This window comes from Chelonoidis abingdonii, chromosome 1 (genome assembly GCF_003597395.2).
Source record: "Chelonoidis abingdonii isolate Lonesome George chromosome 1, CheloAbing_2.0, whole genome shotgun sequence".
Lineage (NCBI taxonomy): Eukaryota > Metazoa > Chordata > Testudines > Testudinidae > Chelonoidis > Chelonoidis abingdonii.
In genome coordinates this window covers 370,475,406-370,484,438 of record NC_133769.1, presented here as the reverse complement: position 1 = coordinate 370,484,438, position 9,033 = coordinate 370,475,406, and the positions used below count along the sequence as shown (strand labels likewise).

General features: G+C 42.1%; 1 pseudogene; it reads right to left on the bottom strand.

Annotated features, from left to right (window-relative positions):
• Positions 1-398: 398 nt before the first annotated feature.
• On the bottom strand, positions 399-1,337 carry LOC116818292 (olfactory receptor 52P1-like; annotated as a pseudogene).
• Positions 1,338-9,033: the final 7,696 nt, after the last annotated feature.

The following is a 9,033-nucleotide window of genomic DNA, read 5'->3' as shown; positions in this document are numbered from 1 at the left end:
ATCACCTCTGTCAAATTGCAGCTTCTGTTCCTCAAACTGATCAAGAACCCTGTTCACTCAAGGACTAATGGAAATCCACCTTGTATCAGAAAGCTGCCATAGCAGCTAAGAGTTGGTAATGTAAAAGTTACAGAAAAGCCATGTGACAGAGGGATAAGAGGTGGGGGCTGATGTGTCATGTTGAAAGAAGTCAGGCGATGGTCAGAGAGAGAGAACTCAGCAATGGAGAGAGCAGTGCTGAGTGATGGAGTGATAAGAGATTAGGTGTGAGGAACTTCTCAGACTGCGAACCTCACACGATGCTGAGTTCAGTCAAACTGGGACAGAGCACCCTTGATGATCTAGGAGATAGCCTTTCCCCCTCTCATAACACAGGCTAAATTCAATGTCCCCGGTGATCACATTCTGCAGGTGTATTTCCCTACTTTGTCACGAAGCTCTTTGGTTTTGACTCCATAAATAATAGGGTTGAGCATGTGGGGGATGAGGAAATAGAGGTCAGCCAAGAGGATGTGAACATGGGGAGCAATGCCCTGACCGAACCGATGTATGAGAGGGGAGAAGAATCAGGAAGTATAAGACGTAATCATCACACAGATGTGGGCTGTGCAGGTATTGAGGGCTTTCTGGTAGGCTTTCTTGGAGGATATTCTGAGGAGGGCCCTGATGATTAGACCATAGGTCAGGGCAATGAACATCAGGTCTAACCCAACAATTACAAACGCTATCAATAAGCCATACATCCTGTTGACTGTAATATCTCCACACGATATCTTCGCCACAGCTATAGGTTCGCAGTGCGTGTGGGGGATAACGCGGTTGGAACAGAATGGCAATGTGTTCAGGAGAAGGGGCATAGGCAGAATGAAGAGAACAGCTTTGATCAAATCTAGAAACCCTAGCTTAGCTATTCGTCCTTTGGTGAGGATGGTGGCGTATCTCAGAGGGTTACATATAGCAACGTAGCGATCAAAGGCCATTGTCACAAGGATGGTTGAGTGTATAACAGCAACTGTGTGAAGGAAGAACATCTGGGTGAGGCAGCCACCCACCGTAATGCCTTTCAAATTGAACCAAAATATATACAGTGCCTTTGGCACGACAGAAGTAGGTGTGGCGATATCTGTGAGAGCCAGCATGCACAGCAGCAGGTACATTGGCTTGTGCAGGGTTTGCTCTTTGCTTACAACAAACAGAAGGGTAATATTTTCCAACAGGCCGACAATGTAGAACACAGCAAAAGGGATGGAAATCCAGATATGGGCAGCTTCCAGGCCAGAGATGCCCATTAGGATGAATGTTGAAGGGTCAGAGGGGGTGAGGATGAAAGCTGCCATGAAGTTCTCAACGTGTTGATTGAGCTCACAAATGTTCAATGTTCCTGTGAAGAGAGTGAAGCACACCAAGGGGGGTTACACACTTTATGGCAAATAATGAATTGAACTATAAAATATTTACTATATTAAGAGTCTAGAAAGGGGTCGAGAAGTAGATGGGAACATTTATAGAGATTATTTCAGTTATAGTCAAGTCCAGAGGAGTCCTCAGAGGGAGCCAATCAAGCCAGGTCAATGGGCAACATGATGGCAGATAAATGCTGATGTTAATAACTGCAGTGCTTATGCCAATGTATTTGCCTAACACCGTACAAGATTCTAATGTAACTGTAAGAGCACATGGCAGGGATCTGGGCATCATGGCACACAGCTCAGTGAAACCCTGCTCACAGTGCAAGCATGGACAGAAACTGAGAAAAACACTGAGCTCTAGGAGGAGGGGGATGGGAAATCATACAGCAAATACAGTGTCATGAGATCAGTCAGTCAATGTTTCACCCTCCTGTGGTCTCCTCTGTGTAGTACTGGGGACCCTTCTCACCCAGGATATTGCAGAAATGGAGAGGTTCGGGGAAGGGCAGGAAGAATGATCAAGGGCCTTGGGAAATTGATATGGCGAGAGATTGAAAAGACTGGGGTTGTTATCTTTATAAAGGAGATGAATAAGAAGGGGCGCAGGAAAATCTGTAAAATACTGACTGTTAGATGGCAGATTGAGACTGTGCTCTCTGTATCTCATAACACAAGAACAAACGGTCAATCAGTTATAGTGAAACATGGCAAAATCAAAACAGATAAATAAAAAATGCTTCCTTCACTCAATGCCTCAAGAGACTGAGGAACTCCTTACCACAAGTGTTAGTTAAGGTCACAAGATATGCAAGAATCAGGAAGGATTTGGACATTTACATGGATAGTAAGTATCCAGTTACATAACTTTCAGCTAAATAAATATTTTGGAAAGCCTCTATGCTCTTGTGTTTCAGGGCACAAGCCAACCTCTAGCGGTTAGGTGTTAGGGTGATGCCTCATGATGGTCAAGTCACCATCCCCATCCACTGCTTCTGGGTTTCTTACACCTTCTGCAGCAGATGGGGCTGTCACCGTCCGAGAGATGAGAATGGACTAGATCAAGCATAGGTCTGACTCCCAAGGCCATTCCTATGTTGGAAAGGTGCCAAGTGTCTGCTATGGAAATAGACATTATCATGCTGGGCTAGGACTTTGGGCTCAACAGAGCTCAACGCCTCTTTGGTCTGTGCATTAGGAAGGATGTGAATTCTATATTTGGCTGGTTTCAGGACTCCGTACCACTGTGATATAGAGACAGCATATCTCACTGCCACACCCTCCTCCATCCACTCCCTCAGGCGCACACACACACACAGACAGACTGTGCCTTCCTGGACCTCCCTCGGTGAGATTCCCAGCACTGCCTTGTTTCCTGTAAACCAGAAATATGCTTCTAATTTTACACCTTTTTGGTGCTTCTTGTCCTCTCCAGAACCAGAGATGCAGGGGCATGGAGAGAGCAGATCCCTCTTGATCCCTGAAAATATTGTTTATCCTAATTGGTTTGAACCTCTAAGCCTGTGAGTTTGAGATTTTAGCAGCTCTCCTCTCCTGTCAGTTCTTCTTTCGTCCAAATGAACTCACTCATCCTTAGAAGCCATGGGACGACTACAGTTGAAGTCACTGAAAGCTTGTGATTGGTGTAAACAGGTCATTTATTTATGTTCCTAGATGTGGGTTTAGGGTGATCTCAATGGAGCCAAGATTTCTCCCTTTAACCTATTTAACTTTTGGCTCTGAGCTGTGATAATCACGGCTTCAGGTCCTGCTACAGAGAGCACCATTGTGATAGGGGGCTGAATGAGTCTGAAGGAGAGATCCACTGATGGCAGAAAGTGAAAGCAGAATCTGACCATTGTGTGAACTCCTGTGTATGTGATTCGTGTTGTGAACTCTCTGGTAGCACAGAGACCCACTGCAGAGGCTTTGGCTGTATTACCCAGCAACACAGTGAAGTTGCTAAATTGGAAAACATGAATGATTCAGAGGAAAAACAATTCCATCCAAAGAAAGAGAGTTACTGAGACAGATAGAAGGAGACAGTAAGACACAAGGAACTGATCTTAAAAAAAAGTCTGATCTATTGCCAATACATTTATCGTTAGAATTATGTCAAGCAAATCCCTGGGTGTGTCTGACAATAAAACAGTTCAAATGACCATGCTGGTGAATTCCTGCCCAGATGGTTCTTGATCTGAACTTTCGAACCTTTCCTGAGCCCGTAGTACAAACGTTAGTGCAGAAACAAGCAACTCACCAAAATACCACTCCGCAGAGAGGAAATCTCCTTACTCAGGGCTCTACTTTCCTGTTGCAGAATCAGCATATGAATCTCATATGTGTGACACTCAGCATGCTGGACAGTGACCTTTATGATTTCCCTGTGCAGTCCCTGTGTAATCTCAGGTTGGCAGGACTTCCAGACAATTCCCTCGGCTCTGTGAACAGTAGGAAGAGCCGAAAATAGAACCCAGAGAACCATAGCTTGAATGTCTCATGTGGGAGAGAAGAAATGATTTACAAATACCAGGAGCTCAGATTGCCAGTGCTAGCGGAGTTTTGCTGATTGTGCAGCCTAGCCATTGGGGATGACTTTCTTTTCCGTGTGTAATGCACTGTGTGTGGGAATGCCACCACAAGTTACGTGCCGAAACACATTTCAATTAATTGGAGCAGTGTAATGACGCATACGCCCCATGCAGTTGTTATATCCAGTCCATTAGCCCTTGGAAAGTCGCTACCACCCTGTGGAATACAAATGATGTGATCTTGAATTGATGCAATGCAAAGTGCTTTCTTCTCTCAGCATTCTGGCATCAAAGGTATTTGCCAGTTTCCATTTGTGAGGTCTAAAGTGGCAGCTCAAACTCTTCTAATAGTTCCTCAACTCTCTGCATCCGGGGAAGCATCAGATTTGAATACTGTGAAATGTCAGCAATGGATGCAGATTAGGGTTGTGCTATTCTGCCTCAGAAGTAGTACAATGGGATTTGTCCACTCACTGTGTTGATTCATTCACCAGTTCCCAAGCCAAAATGACCTGGAGTTCATCTCCCATGTATCCACATTTTATGAGGGAAAACAGCCATGGAGTTTGCCTGATTTGTTGCCTGGGGCCATTTCCAGTACCGATAGTATTTTAGGTAAGTGTGTCCTGCTGGGGTCAGAACTTGAAATACAGATACATAGTCAATAGCCATAACTTCACATACAAAATGATACATGCACACAAAAATAGAATAATCCTTTCCCACCAAATCATCAGTTTTCAATGACACCTGACCAGAGAATATCTTATACAAACTATATCATAATTATGTCATAATTCTATAACTCTGAAGAATATGGGGTGCAGCGTCACATGACTGTAGTAGGGGGATCCCCTCCTGGGCTTTTGGAAGATTCAAATGATAGAAATAGTAAAGCACATTATATAAACATATCCCAACTACAGATACAGTATATAAAATGGAGGAGTCTAAATTAGCTATTACCACTCAAGAAAGAGATCTTGGTGTCATCATAGACAATTGTCTGAAAACATCTGCTTAGTGTGCAGCAGCAGTCAAAAAAGCTACCAAAATGTTAGAAACCATTAGGAAAGAGAGATAAGAAGACACAATATAAAAAAAATGTCACTATTTAATCCCCCACCACAGTTCTGGTCACCTGATTTCCAAACAGATAGATTAGAAATGGAAAAGGTACAGAGAAGGGTAACAAAAATGTTTAGGATTATGGAACAGCTTCCACTTGCGCAGAGTTTTAAAATGTTGGGATTTTCAGACTGGAAAAGAAATGACAAATAAGGGATATGATAAAGATCTATAAAATCATGAAGGTGAGGAGAAAGTGAATAAAGTCCTGTTTACTCCTTTTTATAACATAAGACCCAGAGGTCAACCAAGGCAGCAGGTTTAAAACAAAACAAAGCTAGTGCTATATACAACACACAGTCAACCTGTGGAACTAATTGCCAAGGGATGTTTTGAAGGCCAAAAACACAGTGGGGTTCAAAAATAGCTAGAAATGTTCAAGGGGGATGAAATCCATCAATGGCTGTTAGCTAAGATATTCAGGGACATAACCACATGTTCTGGGTGTCGCTTGCCTCTGACTGCCAGATGCTTGGACTGGAAAACAGGAGATGAATACCTTGGTAATAGCCCTGTTCTGTTCTTTCCCTTTGAAGCACCTGCCATTGGCCCCTGTCAGGATACTGGACTAGATGGAACCTTGATCTGACCCAGTACGTCTGGTTTTAGGTTTTTAATTGTGTCTCCCTTTTCTTCTCTTGGTGCTGCTCCTCATAGTTGACAGGGCCCACATGCCTCACTACCTCAAGGAGTCCCTGCCATTGAACCAGAAATTTGAACTGCAATCTTGGTAGTAATCATAACACTCAATCACTCATAGACTCATAAACTTTAAGGTCAGAAGGGACCAATATGATCATCTAGTCTGACCTCCTGCACAAAGCAGGTCACAGAATCCTACCCATCCACTTCTATAACTCAGTCTGAATACTCCCAGATGGACCCCTTTGTTATAGGCCAGGGGTTCTCAAACTGGGGGTCGGGACCCCTTGAGGGGTCACAAAGTTAGTACATGGGGAGTTGCGAGATGTCATCCTCCACCCCAAACCCCTTTTTACCTCCAGCATTTATAATAGTGTTAAATATATTTTTAAAGTGTTTTTAATTTATAAGGGGGTCGCACTCAGAGGTTTGATAAAAGAAAGGAGTCACCAGTACAAAAGTTTGAGAACCACTGAATATAGACCTTCTCCTGTTCCTGTTATGCATTTAGCAAAATTCTTCCAGCAAACACTAACAAAGATCTGGGGCTATTTCTTAATTGAAGAATGTATTGGATTATGTTCATTATCTGAGGACTTTGCCCATCCACGTTTCTCTAAGCACGTCTGGAAAACCTTGAGTCTGCTTCCCAGACATCAGTTCAATGGGAGAAACCTTGGGGTCTTGAGGCACCTTCCTGATTCAGATTAAATTCTCTCCTCATTCGTCCCCCATACACATCCCACCCCACCCCCACCATTTTTAGTAAAAGTCACAGACAGGCCACGGGCTTCTGTAATTTTTTCTTTACTGCCCATAATATGTTCATAATTTTACTAAAAAAAAACAGGAGTATTTGTGGCACCTTAAAGACTAATAAATTTATTTCAGCATGAGCTTTTGTGAGCTACAGCTCACTTCTTGGGATGCACAGAATGGAACACACAGAGAACGTGAAAAGGTGGAAGTATGCATACCAACAGGAAGGGTCTAATCTAAGATTAGACTCTTCCTTTTGGTATGCATACTTCCACTTTTTCATGTTCTCTGTATGTATAAATATCTCCTGTCTGTGTGTTCCATTCTGTGCATCTGAAGAAGTGAGCTGTAGCTCATGAAAGCTCATGCTGAAACAAATTTCTTAGTCTCTAAGGTGCCACAAGTACTCCTGTTCTTTTTACGGATACAGACTAACACGGCTGCTACTCTGAAACCCGTAATTTTACTGAAAATCTTAACTTTAGGAATGACTGATCAACTAGTCTGCTCTTTGTTCCTGTATCCTATTGTCACCAGGACGTATCCTTTGCAGCTAGAAGTAGCAGTTTCTCACCTATGTTGTGGGGTTCATCAGCTTTTGCCTTGCTCAAAGCCACACAGTAAGAAGTCTCAGTAGCCTTAGTGTTAAGAATGTTACACTTCAATGACTATTTTTTGTCCTGTTAACTCCTTGAGCTTCCTCTGAAAAATCTCTCCAGGCTTAGATATTAATGTAGGATGCCTTGTTTTCAGATGCTGGTGTAGGTTTCAGGATGGCATAACGTTGTTTTCCAGTACTTCACCACAATATGTTGAGGCTCACTCCATGTAAAGTCATACAATTGTCATATTTTCAGCTTCTGTGTTTTCTTGGAACCTCCACTGCTGCCCTCAGTTCAATTTGTGTTATATGCTTTTCTCCTTTGTCACAAAACGAACCATTTCTCAGTAAGCTGTTTCTCATTGCAAGCACGCTCCTATAATAGTTTCAAGTTTGTTTTGGCAAAAACAATGAGGAATCCTATGGCACCTTGAAGACTAATAAATTGTTTTGGGCATAAGCTTTCATGGGCTGGAACCCACTTCGTCAAATGCATGAAATGGAAACTTAGTGGGCAGACATTTATACACATGCAAAGATGGATGTGTTACTTTACATAAGTTACATTACACTAAGTACTCGTTTTGAAAAGCAGCTAAAAGTTCAGTGGCTTTAGGAAGTAATACAGCTGCTTTGAATAGGTCTGTGTCTCTGGATTACAGCACTTTTGAAACAGCCTTTACCATTTCCAGAATCTTCCTTCGGAGCAGAATGAGACAAACAGAACTAATTTTTTTCATTAATTTGTTTAATGCTGTAGGCTTATTAATTTTAACAGCATTTTTTCTCAGGCAAATTACTTCTGTGGGTGTCTCCATTGTGTTTAAATACTGAAATCTGAGAGGAAGGAATGACTCATACTGGTTGCTGAAAAACTGTCTAGTCAATTCCTTGACCAAGCTTTCATTTATGAAATATGGTCTAGAGGTCAAATATAAACTTTCAGATCTACTGCTTTAACCCTATAACGAAACAGTACAGGGAAGGGATACTGAGATAAAGTTTCTTGACACCTTAAATTCCTGCTTCCCACAAGAGAAGAGGCAATTCTGGATTTGGTCTTAAGTGGAGCACAGGATCAGGTTCAAAAGGTGAATATAGCTGGACCACTTGGTAATATTGACCATAATAAAATTAAATTTAACATCCTTGTGGTGGGGAAAACTCCACAGCAGCCCAACACTGTAGCATTTTGTTTCAGAAAGGAGAACTATACTAAATGAGAAGGTTAGTGAAACAGAAATGAAAAAGGTACAGTCCCAAAAGTAATATCACTGCAACCTGCATGGAAAGTTTTTAAAGACACTATAATACACAGGGCTGACTCTAGGTTTTTTCCTGCCCCAAGCAAGTGAAAAACCCCATAACAACAAAAAAACAAAACACCTCCAACAGCACAACTGCCAAAGGGAAAAAAAAACAAAAAACGGAATGCTGCCCCGAAATTGTGCCACCCTAAGCATATACTTGGTTTGCTGGTGCCTAGAGCCAGTCCTGATAATAGAGGCTCAACTTAAATACATATCCCGATTTTAAAAAAAATAGTAAGAGAACCAAGAAAGAGTTGCTGTGGTTAAACAACAAAGTAGAAGAAGCAGTAAGAGGAAAAAGGGCATCCTTTAAAAAGTGGAAGATAAATCCTAATGAGGAAAATAGAAAAGAGCATAAACTCTGGCAAAAGAAGTGTAAAAATATAATTAGAAAAACCAAAAAAGAATTTGAAGAACAGCTAGCCAAAAACTCCAAAAGTAATAGCACGTTTTTTTAAATACATCAGAAGCAGAAAGCCTGCTAAATAACCAGTGAGGTCACTGGACAATCAAGATCCTAAGGAGCACTCAAAGACGATAAGGCCATTGCAGAGAAACTAAATGAATTCTTTGCATCGGTCTTCACTGTTGAGGATGTGAGGGAGATTCCCAACCTGAGCCTTTCTTTTTGGGTGACAGATCTGAGGAACTGTCCC